The sequence below is a fragment of the Micropterus dolomieu genome, linkage group LG09, assembly GCF_021292245.1.
Source record: "Micropterus dolomieu isolate WLL.071019.BEF.003 ecotype Adirondacks linkage group LG09, ASM2129224v1, whole genome shotgun sequence".
Taxonomy (NCBI): domain Eukaryota; kingdom Metazoa; phylum Chordata; class Actinopteri; order Centrarchiformes; family Centrarchidae; genus Micropterus; species Micropterus dolomieu.
Genome location: NC_060158.1, coordinates 16,675,875 through 16,694,369, shown reverse-complemented (window position 1 = coordinate 16,694,369; position 18,495 = coordinate 16,675,875). Strand labels below are relative to the sequence as shown.

General features: G+C 41.2%; 1 protein-coding gene across 1 annotated transcript in view; it reads left to right on the top strand.

Moving 5' to 3' along the window:
- Window positions 1-18,495, top strand: part of LOC123976794 (potassium voltage-gated channel subfamily KQT member 4) — a 43,388-nt gene that overhangs the window by 5,104 nt on the left and 19,789 nt on the right. The window lies entirely within an intron of this gene.

Genomic DNA, 18,495 nt, shown 5'->3' with positions numbered 1-18,495 from the left:
TCTCCATGGTGTGTTTGAATGTGTCTGTTTAGGAAAGCCTAAGTCTAAAGCCACATTATTTATAGATGTGAAGGGAGATACCCAGAACAGGACTCGCAGACTAAGGCTCTCCGCAACCTCTCTATCGATGGTTTGAAGTATATATATATATATGGCTATGGTTAATTCTTCACACATCTTTTGTGCTAACAATGCTGTACACAGAATGCAACTGCAAGCTTTTCATTAAAGGTGAATAGTCTTTCTGACATTATTAAACTCATTTAGCCTGGACAGCTTGTTGATTGAATATGTTCCCTCTATCTGTCTATCCATGCAGTTTTCCCTCCCTCTGAGCCGGCTAATCTACCTTCTCACCTGGGTCTGGAAGCAGTCTGGTTTGCCTTTCCAGGTTTTCAACAATGCGACACAAAATCTACTAAAGTCACGCATTACCTTCCTCCTGCAATGACGCGTTTGGTGTTGGCTCTTTTTTCATTATTAATGGTCTGAGTAACGTCAGAAAATAGCTTTTTGTTTTGTTGTTTGTTTGTTTTTTAGTCAGCACATGAATGTGTTATTATTGATGACTAAGTAAGAGAGAAAGAAGTGTGGCGTGGAGAGGGAAGTGGTACCATTTAAGTAGTGAAGGGAGAAAGCCACTCTGCACTTTGTGTGGGGTTTTTAACCTGCTCAGGACTGCAGATTGGATGCCTGTTGTTCATTTACTGCAGCTGTTTTTTTTTATCTGTTCACCTCAGCAGGTTGTGTAAATTCTGCTCCATTAAGAATCATTTACGGCCCAAATGCCTTTGCTCCTCCGTCACTCTCTTCCCTTTTGTCCTGAGTGGGAATATCATCTCTTATTTGCTGCACTGCCCCATCTAACTGACTTCCCCTCCCTCACTGCCTCTCTATCTCTTCCCCTTTCTGCCTGTCAGTCCTGATTGGCTGGTCTGTTTGTGTATAAGAGTGCAAGATCAGCTATGCTTTGTGAAAAATGTGGAGGATCAAAACATATTATACATTTTTTAATACTTAGATAAATTGGTAGTAATGCTACTAAAAAGAACGAGTATGTTGAATAATTGGTCGATTAATCGATCGGTTGACTGACAGAAAATTTAATTGGCAACTCTTTTGAACTGAGTAATCATTTCACTCATTTTTCAATCAGAAATGCCAAGTATGTCCTTGTTTCATATTCCAAATGTGACCTTTTGCTGCTTTTCTTTGTCATATATGATGAAACCGAGAATCTTTGTGTTTTGGCCTGACCCTGGGAAATTACTGTAGACATTTTTCACTGTTTTCTAACATTTTATGCACTACCTACCTGGTAGAATTTATATAAATCAATAGCTAAATTGATATGAAGCTTTGTCTCAAAAGCTCTGAAATTTCCACAGAAAGAATTTAAAGGATCTTCTGACACGTTGGTAGTTCAGCCCCTGTAGAACTTCCTTGACAGAAAGTCTTTGGCATTTCTTTGATTTTAGTAAAGAACCAACATCCAGTCGAGCTTCTAATGAGATTAAGGGCCAGAGTAACAGGATTGGGCAGGAACTCAGATAAGATGATTTTGGCTGATTTAAGTTCTTGATATTTTAAAGACACAGTTTTGGAGAGAGACGCGAGGTCATTTTTGAGTCAAGATGGCTTGTTAGGTTATATCATTTATATATATATATCACGATATATAAACGACGTTTATAGGGGCAAAACCATATTAGTGTCATTTTAAAGATTCTTGTCTTGTCTGCTTGAAAATACGCTGAAAGCTTTGTTGCTGTTCAGTTTTATTTTAAAAGTTTACATTTTTAAAAAGTAGACTTTGGAAAAGGATTACCTTAATAATAAAGGTCTTTCTTCTTTTCCTTCCTTTTACACCTGACCTGTGTGTGCGTGCCACGGTCTGCCTGGAGGTCTCATATCATGTGTCCTGACGTCTCTTTCGGTGGCCTGTCACATTCTGCAGCAACTGCTTTAACCTCCTCGCCTTTCCCCGCTGAGGACAAGCAGAAGAGGGAGGAGGAAGGCGCAGGAGGGAGCTTGAATTTGGTTGCTAAGGATGAATGATAATAATGATAATGTGATACTCTATTGATCCCTGTTGGAAAATTCTCTTTCCGCTTGTCCCCTACCACAACAGCAGCATCCCCAGGAGCTGGTAGGGATCCAGTTTCTTGCTCAAGGGCACTTCAGCAGGGTAGATGCATGCTAATGGTGACTTGGAGTGAAATGTAGTCTCAACAGGGAGAGATAAAAAAGGTGGGAGGATGTGCCAGGATCACACAGTATATCCAGAAACAGTAGATTAAAATGTAAAGAACATCCCTGTTTTTTGAGGTGTTCGTGGTGTTATCGTCCTTCAGAGGAGGGAAGGGACAAGTGATTTGTGTGTGCATGGAGGGAAAGGTATCGAGAGAACAGGAGTGAGTTGGAGAGAAAGGAGAGTCGAGGTTAGTTGCTGTATTAATTTCTCCTTTCGGGGCAAAATGTGTCTCCGCTGGGGAGGGGACTGTCTGTTCTGGGATGTCCGACCAGGAATCAGGTTTCCCCCCCAATATCCAGCCTTGCTCTCTCTCTCTCTCTCTGCTCACTTTCACCCAGGAACAGGACATGCACGCACACATATTCACACACACAGCCACCACGATCACAAAGGGGGGCAAACTACTGTTGTTTATTTACTTGACAGTGCAGAACACGTAAAAAGGATGAAGGTGATATGCAGTATACACACAGCACCTTGAGCCACACACAATGGTCCTGTTTGATTCTCCTGCAGATAGGTCATCAGACACCCCCTAATCTGCAGTAATCTGTGTTTATGTAATGTTATTGCTGCTGAAGCAGGCCAGGAATACTGTGGCATTTGGCTACGAGGGTCGAAGGGAAATGCCAAGGGTTTATTTTGACTAGTCAAGACCCTCTAAACACTCCAGATCTGCTTTCACAGCCAGGAAAATCCAGAGGCATGTCTCCCCGCTCCTTTCTGCTGTGTATCTTATTGTTACATCTCTCTATCTCTCCGCAATATATAGCATCGGTGATTTCTGCAGAGGTGGCGAGTCTGTAGATGTACTACAGGAGCCGCAAATACTGACAAATTGTTGTGTCATTTTCTTGTAGCAGTCATTCATTTTAAACACAATGCTGTAGGTGGGGGCTTTTGTTAATTCTCTGGGACTTTTGCCAGTATATCCCCTGTGTTCTCACAAGGCTGTTCTCACAAACGACATGGTCCTCTTAGCTGCTGACACATTCGCTTGTATACGGTGATGCTGAGGAGGTGGGGTGGCTTCAGTGTGAAGATACAAATTGACAACTGGAATAGTGTCAATGCGAACAAAATGTCAGAGCCTGTTAAAAGGTGCCTCTAAAAAGGTGGTTCTAACTCATAAATGCTTTAATAGAAAAGTTATTTAACAGAAAAGGTTATTGTAGTGGTGTGTTGATTGATCAACATTACCTTCCCAGTTATTTCACTGCAGATTTTCACTCAACACCTCTCTCTGGCTGTTTTGGGAACCTTCTCTTGAAACACTTTCCTGTGCTGCCACTGCTTTGGTTCTCACACTGCCCTGCTTAAAATCAATGTTACACTGGACTGTCAAAACCCTGCAACCCAGCAGTTAGGTAAAACAGGACAATTAGGACTTTGGCGACGTCAGACTGCCCTGCCAGTAAAGCCTGACTCTCTTCACTGGAAATGTATTGTGTCACAAGCTATGGGAAAGCTGCTTGTAACGGCACACTCTGCTCCATTCACTACCTATGTTCAGTACGCCTCTGTTAAATCTTGTTTATATACAAAGGCAGAGAAAAGTCCTCCGCTTGGGCACACTGTCGCCTTCTGTACAGTAACCACCTCTGGCAGATAAGTGTGTGAGTTCCACACAAAGTTGAGATCATTTTCTCCAGCATCCACAGTCAGTTTGCCTACTTAGCCTCTTGACGATCCTTATCCACCTTTAACCTTTCTGTTCAATGTCAAAAAGGATCAGGACTTTAATTAATGGGGTATGTCTTCATCGAGGTGTTCAGTGTGAGTTAGAGTGATGAAGGGCTCTGAAGTCGGGGGTCTGTGTGTTGCCAGTGGTTGTGAAGACCATGAGACAGGCAGAAAACAAATCAATAGCTTTTGCCTTGCTATTTCTCAGCAGCACACTTAAGGCCTGACCCTAGTGAGTGGCTGCACCTGCACACCGCAGATTATCAGCAGATGCTGAATAATGTGGAAACTCTGTAGCTAACCGCAGATCAGGAATCAACATGTTACTTTATACAGATGTGGGAAACCCCGCTCCTCCTTATCCCACTCACTGATCTATATGACAGCAGCTCTGCGGCATTAAAAGATAAGTGATGATGAATTAAAATGTGGCAAATATAGCTACTGACGCAGGTCTCTGATAGAAATATATATCTGATCAGAAAGTAGATGCTGTTTCGAAAGAAGGCTCCAGAGACTGTAAAGGGAAATTCAGTAATCAGTTGGAGTGATATGGTTAAATAAAATCCTCTACCAGGATGTGTGTTTTTTGAAATCTAAATCTATATATATATGTGGCCTGGCCAGGAATGATGAGGCCAAATGCACAATAAATTTTATGGGTTTTTATTCCCCGACTGGACTCAAATGACAACAGCGTTAACCATGTAAAGTCAAGGGTTTAAGGCAGTTGGTGGTTATTCAAAACACAGGAATAACTTTCTTACTCGTCCTTTGCTTATTGCATCTGATCTCAACTATGTGACTTAACAGTACTCCATATTACCCCTTTACCATACCACAATATGTAAACAGCTGCCATAAACTAGTTCACACTCACTCTGATAGACTTCAGTTACTTCTAAACAGGAACTCTAGACCTAAATTCTCAACAACCAAAGCTGTAAAACAGCCAAAATCTGGACAAAATCAAAATCTATCTCTAGACTAGACTACAGTAGTGGCCTTTCTAAATAGAGAAAAATAAAAAAACAAATATAAATTAATACATTCACTTAGCCACATAATGCATTGGGTTCATAAACTCAAGGTGAAATATTTAAATTTACCATAAAACATATATACATAATACATTAATTCACAGAATACAATTTGCCCAGCACTTTTTACAGAAACTCAGAATTAACATTTTATGAATGAATTCAGTAACTCACTGTTCTACTGTGCAGTGTGCGTCCTCAGGACACGCCCACACACACACACCAAGAACTCCGCACGTACATCTTCCCTCTAATTCAGCGGAAAAATATGAAACAAACATTGTTTATTTACAGCTTCAGTATACACTAATATAATGTGATTTTGTTTGTTAATACACTTCATTGTCACTTACGCTGTCGCCGCTGGTCAGAATCTCTTCCCCTCGTGGCGAAGATACACACACACACTCATTCGACTATCAATCGTCAGAAATCAGCTGGGACACCCAGGTCTTCATGCATCTACCTTGGTCCGCTAGTTAGTTAACTCTTACGTCTGCCGATCTTACGGATTATTACTGTACTTTACCATGGGTTATGGAGATATCCTTTGGATCGATAAACCAAAGTACATCCCTTACTGTTTCTCTACACCACGGGACCCAACACTTCCGTTTTTCCCTGTGTCCCGTCGGAAACTCTACCCTCTCGTGTCAGCCGTCCCATGTAGTTTTCTTAAAGTGGCAGTGCCATTAAATACAGAGGACAGTTATCGCTACAGTAAACCCACCAGCAACTACATAACATTATTACCCACAAAACACTATTTATCTCTGTACCTCTGGTTCACCTGGCTACATATATATATATATTTATATTGTAGATTATAGGGGCTGTGACCCCCAAACTGGGAGAGTTGCTTGAGCAGATCTCTGTATTTTTCCAGAAGAGTGCAGTCCTCAAAACAGCTATGATATTGCGCAGAACCCTCAAAATCCCAGGCCTCTGGTAGAGGACCCGAGCTTGAAGATGACATACCATATTGTAATATTGTATGAATTTTATTTTTGTTTTATGGAAAATCAATTGAAAAATGTTTTTGGCTAACACATGGAAATAACTCAACTCAGGTCACCGGGCTTTTTAGATGTGAAAACTAAGTAGACGTGCACATTTAAACTGTTTTAACAGCTGTAATTGTTACAATATAAGCTTAAAAGTTACACAAAAGTTGAATGAAAATTTATTTGGTCTGAGTGAAGACAGATCATCTGTGGTGCATGTCCTCGCTGAGGTGGGCCAGTCTCATTAATGTGTTTAGGTCCAGTCCCAAACACCTTTTGTAAATCAGACTGTGTCTCTGGCTGTTTATTTTTCTGGTATTAGATTTTATTCTTTATCCACGTGTTTGTAACTTTACCCCCTAAGGCACGTGAGCGCTGTGGATGTAGTTTTCAGGATGCGGCGACTGTGCAGGCATACCTGATGTGTCTGCATGGTTGTAGAGGCACACACAGACCGCCATCGCTAAAAGACCCTCAGGTTTTTCAGAATACCTTTGTCAGGAGCTGCTTTTTATCTTACTTGTCGTTTGGAGGTGAACTCTGTTCTTTCTTTCTCTCTCCCAGTCTTATTCCTGCGCGTTCTGTTTGTTGTCTGTCTCTTGTCTCTCTAGATCGTGGGATAGCCCAGGTCTCTGTCTTTCTCCTGTTGTCCTTGCCTGGCTGCACCCGCATGCAAGGCCCATCTTAAGTGTTGTTAAGATCATTTTAATTTATAACGGCAGTGACTATAAACATGTGAGGAAGCAGCACCATGGAGACGAGCTCAAACAAAATCACAATGTAGGACAGTATTTATAAGGTCTGCCTTGCCTGCAGAAAGCGCTTTGCACTGTGTGTATATATACATGTGTCTGTGTGTCATTGCTCATGTGGCTGAGTGTGCATGCTGTCAAAAAAGGTCTTGATTGGCGTGTGCACATTTGCAAAATGTGTGTGCATTCATGCATGCGTAGGTTTATGGAGATTGTGTTTGTATGTGTGTGTGCGTGTGTTGTGTGTGTAAATGCCTAGCCAGTGGCACTGTGGGCAGAGCATAAACAATAATCAAAATGTTAACGACGGAGCCATAATTACACAAGCTGCCCACCACTCTTGTGAGATTGTTTTTTCCTGAGTTCTGTCCCCTCTTTCTCTAAATGCCTGATTAGCACAATTCCTTCACTTGAACAAAGTGTAATTTCCTCTATTCTGGTGTGACGGTTACTTTTTTCAGATTTTGTTGTTGCAATCAGCTTCTCTGCTCTCTTATCTCGGTCTATTTCCATCATAACTTTGTGTTTTATCTCAACTGCCGCTGTCTGTTTTTATACCACCTCTTTCCTTTTGGTTTTTCTTGCCTCCTACTATGCTTCTTTATAACTTTATTTTTTCTATTTTTCTTTGTTGTTCTCTCTATCCTGGTCAATCACTACATGAAATGATCCCACATCAACAGGCTTCAGGATGGGTGTGGGGGGGGACTTTGTTCAAAAGTCATCTTTCCCCGCCTTCTACATCCTCTGCATCTTCTGTTGCTGCTTCGGTACACATCACACTAATTCACTCCCGTTTTACAACAGAGTTTGAATATAATGAAGGTTTATTGATGATGAAAAGGTTTAAGTCGACGTCAAAACATGTTTTCTTGTAGAAAGTACAGAAATGTGTTATGGACAAGTGTGATATACAAACATAAACATGCCACATCAAAATGTCCTCATTTCTGTATGTTATGACTTTTTGATTTGTTTCACTCCCTTTGCAAAAAACAGCTGCTTATGCCGCTCCGCACACACACAAACACACACTAAATCTGTCCCTACACGCCGGCAACCATGTCCACCCAACAGAACAGAAAGTGCAACAGCGTGTGTGTGTGTGTGTTTGCGTGTCGGTGGACCCTCTGCTCTTCTCTTGGCCCCAAGATTATAGCAATGTCAGCAAGTGTGCGATGAGACCTCACAGACGATACCTCATCTCTCTCTCTTTTCCATTCTGGCTCTCCTCGTCTCACTGTCCCCTCGTCTGTCCAATACATAATTCAGCCACCTCTTTCTGTCTCTTGTCCACAATTTTTTCTCATTATCTATCTCTACGTCTGACTGATACTCACTCAGTACTTGTGGTCAGTGCTACTGTTCTCTTCTCTCCCGTCCCTCCTATTTCTATCTGTACATCTATTACCATTCTATATCTCTTCTTAGCGCTCTCTCTCTCTATCTTAGCTACTCATCAGTGCTCAATCAATCATTTTGGCCCCCGGCTGCCAGACCTTGTGGTGTCCTGTGACGTCCGAGCAGTGTCCTGTGTCCTAGAGTGCACTTCAGACAAGGCCATTAAAACTGAGGACAGTAGTAAGAATACTTAACTGTAACTGCGTAACTGTACAATCAAGCACAGCTAACATGAAGACTATGACCAGATCTACTGGTGTAAACGTTTACACCAGCGTTTTAAGGCTGATTTAGTGAAGATCCACATGGACGCCAGAACAATAGAAAATTATACAAATCTCTTGTTTTTCTTCTGCATAGAATAAAACTAATACAGATGAAAATAAAACACAGCCAGCCAAGAGTCTCAGCAGGTTAAACCTCTGAACTGTCCTCTTCTGCTGTCCACGGCCACCTATGCTGTGTTTCAAAATAGCCAAACTCCCAATAAAGTCATTTAATATTTTTTCTCAGACAACTGAATGAGCACAAAACTTTGATCAGTCATAAATGCAACCTGTGAATGAGGTCAACAGTAGTTCCTACTCTGTCAATGAAATCACTGACAAAATAACATAAAAACATCTAAACTGAATGACAACACTTGCGTGATCAACTATACTGACATTTAAAAATTGTGATCACACAGTTGGTTTGAGGTTTCAACACGATGGCTTCCTAACATGCCTGACATAAAGACACCAACTGTCTGAGCAGGCCTTTTCTGTCTGTTTTCTTTTCTGTCACTTTTGTACAAATGACTTCAATACAATGACTGCCTTCCAGGAGAGACTGTCTGAAAGTGTGCACAATTTAAACGAATTTGAACATATTTAAACATATTTAAACGATAACCACTCCTCTTTGTGATAGCTGGTCGAGTGTGACCATTCAGAATAGCTATAAACACTTTTGCCTTCCGATATGATCGGACAAACTGCTTCTTTTCCAGCATAACCTTACTTTTGACCTTACTGCCATACAGCGACCAAAGTGTTTGAGCAGAACTTCTCTCTAAAGCTGTCTTTTTCATTATTTCTGTCAACACCTTTGCCTTTGGTTTTTCAGCTCGCCTTCAAGTGGCCATTCAGAAAACCCTTTGTACAGTTTGTTTCAAGCATACCCAGGCCATTTAGTGCGGACGTAGTCTAACAGATTCATGTGACCGACTGGAGGGACAGTAGAGGGAGACTAGCAACAATAAGTAAATCTTGAGCAGGAGCAGGCTGGAGGTAGGGTGAAATTCATCAGAGGGATGAATAATTCAGAAGAGTATTATCTCTCTGCTCTCATCCACCCTTCCCTACCTTGGCTGGCCTTGTAATGAGTTAAAGAGGGGAGAGGGTGTGGCTGAGAGGCCTACAAGCGGTCCACTCTTATTCTGGCTCTGTTTCAGCTACACTTAAGAACAGAAGAGGAGGAGAGGAAACAAGTGGAGGAGAAAGGAGAGATGTTAGGGTGAGAATGGGAAAGAGGGTGCAAGAAAGGAAAAAGGACAGTAAGAGAAGATCCATATAATCAGTTTGTTGAGATACTAATATTTTGAAAACAAATGTTGACGTTTGCAGTCTCGTGTGGGAGGAACATGAAGGAGGGTCTTGGTATAATATGCTCTTTATCCTGCTTCGTGTTTTGGTTGCAAAGGGATGTGTGTCAGAGGGGAAAAAATAACACTACATAGATGAGATTTTTATTTTATTATTATTAAACCTTTATTTAACCAGGCTGGACACTTCAGAACAATTTGTTATTTACAAGGACGGCCTGGAGGGAGTGGGACTTTATGACCCAAAATTTTGGCAAACAGAAGGCAAAGTCCAAGGGCATGTCCTTACCAATATTTTGGGAGGACAGAATTGTCCCTACCAATACTTGAACGAACTTCACATTCACATCGTTCACATTATCTTTGGAATGAAGTCATGTTAGATCATTCTGATGTGCCCTCCCAGAGGCTACGTTGTGTGAGACCAAACCAATGCCCTTGAGTTCAAGTGTTGAAAACGTACGTTTTGCAATATATTTAGTAAGTGAACAAGGGTCAGGAGTTTTTACTGAGTGAATCTGTCCCTAGTTTATTTGATAAAAAAATACTGCATGTTTACTGTAAGCAGATGCAGCAGCACATGAGAAGCAGTGCCCTTTATCCCACACAAAAAAGCATCCTGTATTAGCTGTGCTCTTTTGCCCACTGACTTGAATTGTGATATTGCTCAACTTATTAGGAGTGAAATTTTCCCCAACTTGCAATTCTTAGTACTGGCCAACATATTTCGTTTGTCTCCATAGGTGCAGCTCAGGAAGTAATTGTGGAAAATGGCAACGTCACGGCGGGTGTGTGGCATGTTTGTGTGGAATGTGGGGGTGTTTGCGGGGCTTCGCTGCAGGGTGATGTAAGCCTTTTTTCACATGGCTCTGGAGTCTGTCTTAAAATTACACATAACATAAAGATACTGACAGTTACACAAAGACACGCAGAGACAGACACACAAACATTTAGTCTGACAGAGAGGGATAGCAGCACTGACACTGGACTGAGTAGTAACACAGTGCAGCCCCTCCATGTGATGTGACCTGGGTACCAGTGTTTGACTTTAATCACAGCAGAGATAATGTTAACTGACAGATAGCGAGGCAGACTCTGGGTCCTCAGCAGAAAAGTCCCTCCTGCATATCTCTCCCATACCAACTGAGGCATCACCATCAAAGAAGGAACTCCAGCCTTAGGGTCATGGGGTCGCTGCCTTGGTTACCAGCAGACAACTTAGTGGCAGTACTGCAGAGATGGTTTGTTGTGTTTTTACAGGGTACATGTGTTGACTTTACTACTTCCATGGCACTGGTTAAAGTACATAGGCTTTGTCTGAAATCACTCCCTATTTACTATGTAGTACACTACAGTATATGTATCCTCCACCATTTTATTTAAGTGTCTGAATCAGAGGGTGTGAAATTTATCCACTATATTGTGCCATGGAACAATAAAAGTTATTTCTGCTAACAATTTCCACAATGCACTGAAAAAGTGTAGTAAATATCGGTTTACTGCTCACTCAGAGGTAGGTTGGGGACCTTTCCTCACATTTAGCCTTTGTATTCACGTTTGATTAATTACTGTTGGCCCCCGACAAGCCATTAAAATGATGTATTTTCCAGTGAGCGCAATGGGAAGAGTCAGAATGTTTGTAGTGAAGTCCTGGATCACTGAGAATGACATGTCAGTAAAAGTTGACTAACTAATATATCGACAGATGGCAGTATCCATGGTTGCATCCACCTTCCTCTAAGACCTCACATTTCCTGTCTGATTCTCTACTGTATCACAGTGGTTCCCAAAGTGGGCAGAATGGCACCCTGGGGTGCCTTGAGGACAGATCAGGGATGCCTCAAGGTTTATCATGATTGTTCCCTTAATGTGCATTTTAAGCAATTATTTGTTATTATTATCTATGTTTTATGTTAGTTTCAAGCTTACTAAAACATAAGAACAAAGCAATAAATAACAAAATAAATGTAGTAAAAACTGTTTAATATTCAGTTATGCTGCAGCTAATGACATGACAACTAATGGTTGGTTCGAGAGTTTTTCAGGAGCTCAGTAGTCAGAAAAACCGTGACAATCAGTGCAAGTGAAGGAAAGATTTGACTCAATAAACAGAGCTCAAAGAAACACTCTTTCCGTTGGTCTGAGCCGACCAATAAAACTAAAATCAGACTGAACACATTCTTAAGGGACAGGTTTTGGCTGCGTGTGGATCGCTGTACATATTCACTGTGGTGGTCACTGTGCTCTCTCTCTCCCCACATCAACAGCAGGCTTACATGGCCCACTGTTTTATCCTAACTTTTGTTATTTTTATCATTTTTCCTTATATTTAAAGAAATATAGATAAATATAAAGTTAAATATGTATCTGTAAATCTGCAGAGCAGCGGTTGGCTTTAACTTAGCGTGACTGAGAATAGGTTTAAATTATATATATATTATTTAAATATAATATAATATAATCAACATATCAATTCCAAATATAGCACAGGAAGGAGCAATGATAGGAGTCTGAGCAGATTGCGGGCATTTGGATGCTTGTGTCTTATTAACAAGAATCAATACTATTACTTTTTTTCAAATAATTGATCGTGGTAGTCAGAGGTGGACTGGCACAATAATTCAGGCCAGGAATTTGACTTCATCCCAGGCTACCCTGTTCGCGCCAACTACCAGACCACTAATATTGTGGACTAACCCTATTTGTTGATTTGTTGAACGGGTACCAAACCAGGTATAGTATTTGCCACTATGTTCATCTACAAACATTTGGGAATGATCATTAAAGTAGCCCATGTGAACACTGAGTTTTCAAGGTATGCTATGGCTATGGGTGCACCCTCAAAACTCCAGTGAAATAACCTAGGCTTGCTACACTAATCATAGCACATACAAATGTACAAGGCTAAACACAAAAAATAAGCCTAGAGCTACCCTAAGATTAGAATGAGATTTTGCTCAGATGTTGAAATTGTATATGTATAAAGCATCAATCATATCAAAAGTGTCTAAAAACGTCACACACACGTTCACTGAACTTAACATAACCTATAACAACGAAAGTAATTAGGCCTATAATGCAATAGTCCAAAAAGCAGTCATAGTCTACAAAAAAACCCTACTGATTTTAATGTTCAGTCCCCAGTGTCCATAAAGCAAAAATACACACATCTATCTTTCAGTAATTTCTGCTAGATAGTCTATAGTTAATGTTTTCTATTGGCCTGGTCTATAACAAAAATACAGTTGCAGAGATTCAGTACCGCACAGAAGCCAGTGACCCTATAGAGCTGTGTTTCCTTGCTTTCGAGTGGCCTCTTATTGTCAGCCTAAGGCACACCTGTGCGATACCCATGCTGTCTGATCAGCATCTTGATATGCCACACCCATGAGGTGGATGGATTATCTCGGCAAAGGAGAGGTGCTCACTAACACAGATTTTGATAGATTTGTGAACAATGTTTGAGAGAAATAGGCCTTTTGTGTACATAGAGAAAGTCTTAGATCTTTGAGTTCAGCTCATGATGAATGGGGGCAAAAAACAAAAGTGTTGGTTTTATAATTTTGTTCATTGTATGAGGGAGCTATGTGGAAGCTCTTATCACCGGCAGAGAAACAGAGAAAGGGATAGCGTGGACATGGTGGATACGCCGATTGTCCTGCTTGCTAGATTATTGCTGCTGCTGGTCAAGTTGACAATTAATGGCAGTTAACTGCCCTCAGGCCACTGGGAAACCTCCCGACACTCCCGACAGTCAGTCCGCTAGTGGTGGTCGTCACTATATGCTGATGCGTTGTTGAGGTATATAAATCTAATAATCAGAAACATTTACTGCAGCTTAGGACCTTCAGTGAAGACGTGTTTCCCATGACTACTTTTTTTGCTATTTTGAGAAAAATGTATTGGCTTAAGATTGACGTATCAAATTTTCTTTAACAACTGAAGATCAATGAATTCTATAGATGATCCTGACTAATGTTTGGGAAGATTGGCCTAGCAGTTAATGACAAGATGAAGAAAATAAGAAAATACAATTTTGAAAAAATGGAGAGAACAAATTCTAAATTTGTTACTTTTAGAGCAGAAGACCGGATGAAGATGACTTGAGAGATTAAAATGATGGAATTATTTTGACTCTAATAAAGCTGTTTTTGACATACCTGCAAAATTGTAAATTTGATTATTACAATGTCACCTTGAGGTCAATGAGGTCAATGACATTATATGTGCCTGAGTAGTGGGTAGAATTTGCCCATCTGCCAATTTTGGTGTTTCTAGTTTTTGCTGAACAAACACTTTTAGCACAGAAAAATACCTTAATAAGCACTTAAAAACACACTACATGCATTAATTGCTACATGAAACCCTAGACCTTTGTATCTCCGGAGAAGGTGATTTACTGACTGAGCCACTGGGGAGATATGGCTTCCACACACCTTCTCGCATTTTAAGCAATGACATCACATGTGTCAGACCGGGGTATTTTTGTAGTCAAAATTTTGGTTATGACATTCTGAACAAAATCATTCTGCTGGTTTTGGATGTATTGTCAAATACTTATGTCAAGTGTGATCGAACATTTGGTGAAATAAAACATGTTGTACATACAGGGTATGTACAGGGTAGTGAATATCACTGTGGACCCACTATTTGACTGATCTGAATTTGAATAAGTTGATATCTACCATCTAGGGAATGTCTGTGTCAGTTATGGTAGCATTTGAATTAAGACTTATGGAGATATAGATGTTAATTGAGTTAGCATATTTTGAAAAACTAAGCCGACCCTTTTTCGAGATAATTGCGAAAATATAAACTTGATTATTACAGCGCCACCTTAAGTTCAATGAGTGTAATTTTATGTGTGAGTAGTTACTGGAATTTGCAACCCATCTGCCAACTTTGGTGTTTTTAAGTCTTGGGGTTTTTTGCTGCACAAACTGTTAGTGGAGAGAAACAATAAGAAGAATAATGATAACAAAAACAATGGGTTCCCGCAGCAACGCTTCGCTGATTGGACCCCCAATTAAATGCTGATTTGCACAAACAGCTTTACTACACTATTCAGATGTGATCGTAGATCATTTTCATACAGTGCTTTATGCCCTCAACCCTTGGTATTAGTAACAGTGACCTTAACATTACTGCAACCATTGTGTCCTCTGTAAATCCTGTCAGCACCTCCTCGAGATCCGCTGACCACCGGGATTGTGTGTGACCGCAGCTCATTTTCTCACACCAGTTTGTTTCACACTGCTGGGCCAATCCCATTACCCTAAGTTCAAATGTTACAGTCACTGCTTTCTTTTTGTTGTTTCTCAATCCTCAAAAGACACCCCTGACCCTCTGTAATCCATCACTGGAGATCCCCGCTGCAGTGGCAACAAGGTTAAACCTGTCACAGAGTAATGATGATCGGTCTGAAATTCAGTCGTAGCCCTGGTCAAGGAGGGGGGTAACAGAGTGTAGGGTGTATGTGTGTTTTGGGTTGTGGGGGGTTTCACCTCCAATAAACCTCTGGCATGGTTGAGTCCTGACTTCTACTGGTGTGACTTCTGTTTTTTTAGTGAATACTTTGATACAGATAGAAAGTGCCAAGATTTCTCTGCCATTTGGTATCAACAAAGACCCTCCCCCAACCTCCAACCCTGCTGTGTGTGAAGGTTGAACTCACTCATTGGTAGTGGTGAAATGGTGAAATGTCAGCGTTTTACAAGCACACTGGTGCACCTACTAAAGGGTTTGTAGACTCTGTGCTAATTGGCTAGCTGGTGCTAACAATACCACAGCTAAATGTCAGAGCTATCTCAGCACTTCGCCTCCACTCTGGTCGCATCTCCAAGCTCTGTATACAGTTCACTGACAACAAGTAGCAAAGAGCAGCAAAAAAAGCAGTATAAACAATGGAGCACGTCCACTGGGAAGGTGTGATGTTGGGCTCTAGTGGGAGGTTATGTGTGTGTGTGTGTGTGTGTGTGTGTGTGTGTGTGTGTGTGTGCACGGGTCGGTGCTCATGCCTGATTATAAGCTCAATCAGGTTTTTACGATGGTCACCCTTTCTTCCAGCTTAGTGGACAACTGATGTCAATTTTGTGCATATAAATCACATAGTTTCATTTTCCCAGCCTCTTTTTCCGTCATCACATACATTTTCTATAATTTATGTGGACAATTTCACACTGAATTGTCCTGATGTCATTAAACTGCACTCATCTGATATCCCCACCTGGTCAAAGCACCACCAATCACCAAGAAATTATGTGTAATAACTATTAATCCAGTTCACGTTAGACAAAAAAATGCACACACATACACACACACACACACACACACACACTCACATTATGAGTTCATCCTCCCTCTGTAGTTATACCTCCGTTTCACTCCATTTAGTGGTCCACACTGGACATATTTCCTCAGTCTCTAACCAGCCATGCCACATATTTGCACTGATTCATGTCACTGAGGCAAAAAGAAACCACCACTGTCAAGTACACTTCTTCTATAATGGATATGGACCATATATATGGAAGCAGTGCATGACAGTGGGAAAAACATCAATCAAACTTACAGGATGGTTTGTATGAGAATTTAATGTATCTGCACAGATTCAAAATTAGACGATAATGTGTGTCAAGCAAACAATGAAATGCTGCTTAATTATGACTCATAAATCAATTTCTTTAATGAATCAAGGCTGAAAACGAGGACAGGGTTTTATATTACTCATGACATAGATTAACAGATGAGACCCAATAACAGCAACATCTGCAATAACTGGCCAAAGCAATCATTGTGATTTTTGCGGCTGTAGTTTGTGGTGTAGTACTATTGTATTGCTTTTGTACTAAGTTACATTGTGCAGATATTATTATTGTTAAAGTTCCTCTATCCTGCAAATATATATTTAAGACGCCTGTTGTGTTGAGCTGAGGCTCCAAGCCCTGTTTTCTCAAAACAAGTGACAGGTCATTTCTCTAGTTTGCAGTGCACATCAGCTTTTCTTGCAACATTTTCTTGAAACTTGTGGACTGATAATTGTTACTTGTTTCAAGAAGTGTCAGAGCAACTGAGGACACCAAGGCCATGTCCTCAGAATTTTCTTTGTGTAGGTGGCAAATACTGATATCAATTTTTAGGAGTTCCGATATCTGTTATCCAATATCTGATATCCAATAACAATATATAGACTGTCAGTCATTTAAAACAAAAACATGAACACATTACATGAACAGTCTTGATACGGATCCCTTTGATTTTATTTTTGTAACCATGATACTTATTGAGCGGGACATTTTAGAGTTGAATAATCAACTTGTCAAAGCTCTCTGGTGGACAAACTATGTAAAGGTGACCTCAAACCTAGCTTGGTATTTCTGTACTGAATAAATGTTATTTATCGACCAACATCTACACCAATACTGATATATCTGTAATAAGCTAATGTAAGCAGGTTCTACTCTGTCTATTATTAACTACATCGACGACTGGCTCATTCTGGCCCAGTCTCGAGAGTTAGCGGTTCGGCATAGAGATGTCGTCCTCGCCCAACTTCAGCGTTTGGGGCTGCGGCTCAATGCGAAGAAGAGCTTGCTGACGCCCGCCCATTGGACTACGTTCCTAGGGGTGATGTGGGACTCAACGACTATGCGGGCCCCATGACAGCATCGTCTAGTATAATACCTTCTGGCCTGCTGCACATGAGAGCCCTGCAGTGGTGGTTAAAATCCAAGGGATTCTCCCCGAGGGGAAATCCGCTCCATCTGATACGGGTTACGAGCAGGTGCCTTCGTTCCCTGTCAGTATGGAGGAAACCTTGGTTCCTGTCCCAGGGTCCCATGTTGGGAGCGTCATGTCGCCGGATAATTATTTCGACAGACGCCTCACTCACGGGGTGGGGCGCGGTCATGAACGGCCGCTTTGCGAGAGGTTCCTGGTAGGAGCATCATTTCTCTTGGCACATAAATTGCCTGGAAATGTTGGCGGTTTTCAGAGCTCTGAGGAGTTTCTGCCCGCCCTCCGCTGTCACCACGTCCTTGTCAGGACCGACAATACGGCAGTGGTGGCCTATTTGAATCACCAGGGGGGTCTGCGATCGCGTCCATTATGCAAGCTGGCACATCAGATCCTCCTGTGGTCCCAGCAGAGACTGTTGTCTCTCAGAGCGATGTACAGTGGGTACGGAAAGTATTCAGACCCCTTTAAATTTTTCACTCTTTGTTTCATTGCAGCCATTTTCCAAAAATCAAAAAAGTTCATTTTATTTCTCAGTAATGTACACTCAGCACCCCATCTTGACAGAAAAAAACTGAAATGTAGAAATTTTTGCAAATGTATTAAAAAAGAAAAACTGAAATATCACATGGTCATAAGTATTCAGACACTTTGCCGTGACACTCATATTTAACTCAGGTGCTGTCTATTTCTTCTGATCATCCTTGAGATGGTTCTACACCTTCATTTGAGTCCAGCTGTGTTTGATTATACTGATTGGACTTGATTAGGAAAGCCACACACCTGTCTATATAAGACCTTACAGCTCACAGTGCATGTCAGAGCAAATGAGAATCATGAGGTCAAAGGAACTGCCTGAAGAGCTCAGAGACAGAATTGTGGCAAGGCACAGATCTGGCCAAGGTTACAAAAAAATTTCTGCTGCACTTAAGGTTCCTAAGAGCACAGTGGCCTCCATAATCCTCAAATGGAAGACGTTTGGGACGACCAGAACCCTTCCTAGAGCTGGCAGTCCGGCCAAACTGAGCTATCGGGGGAGAAG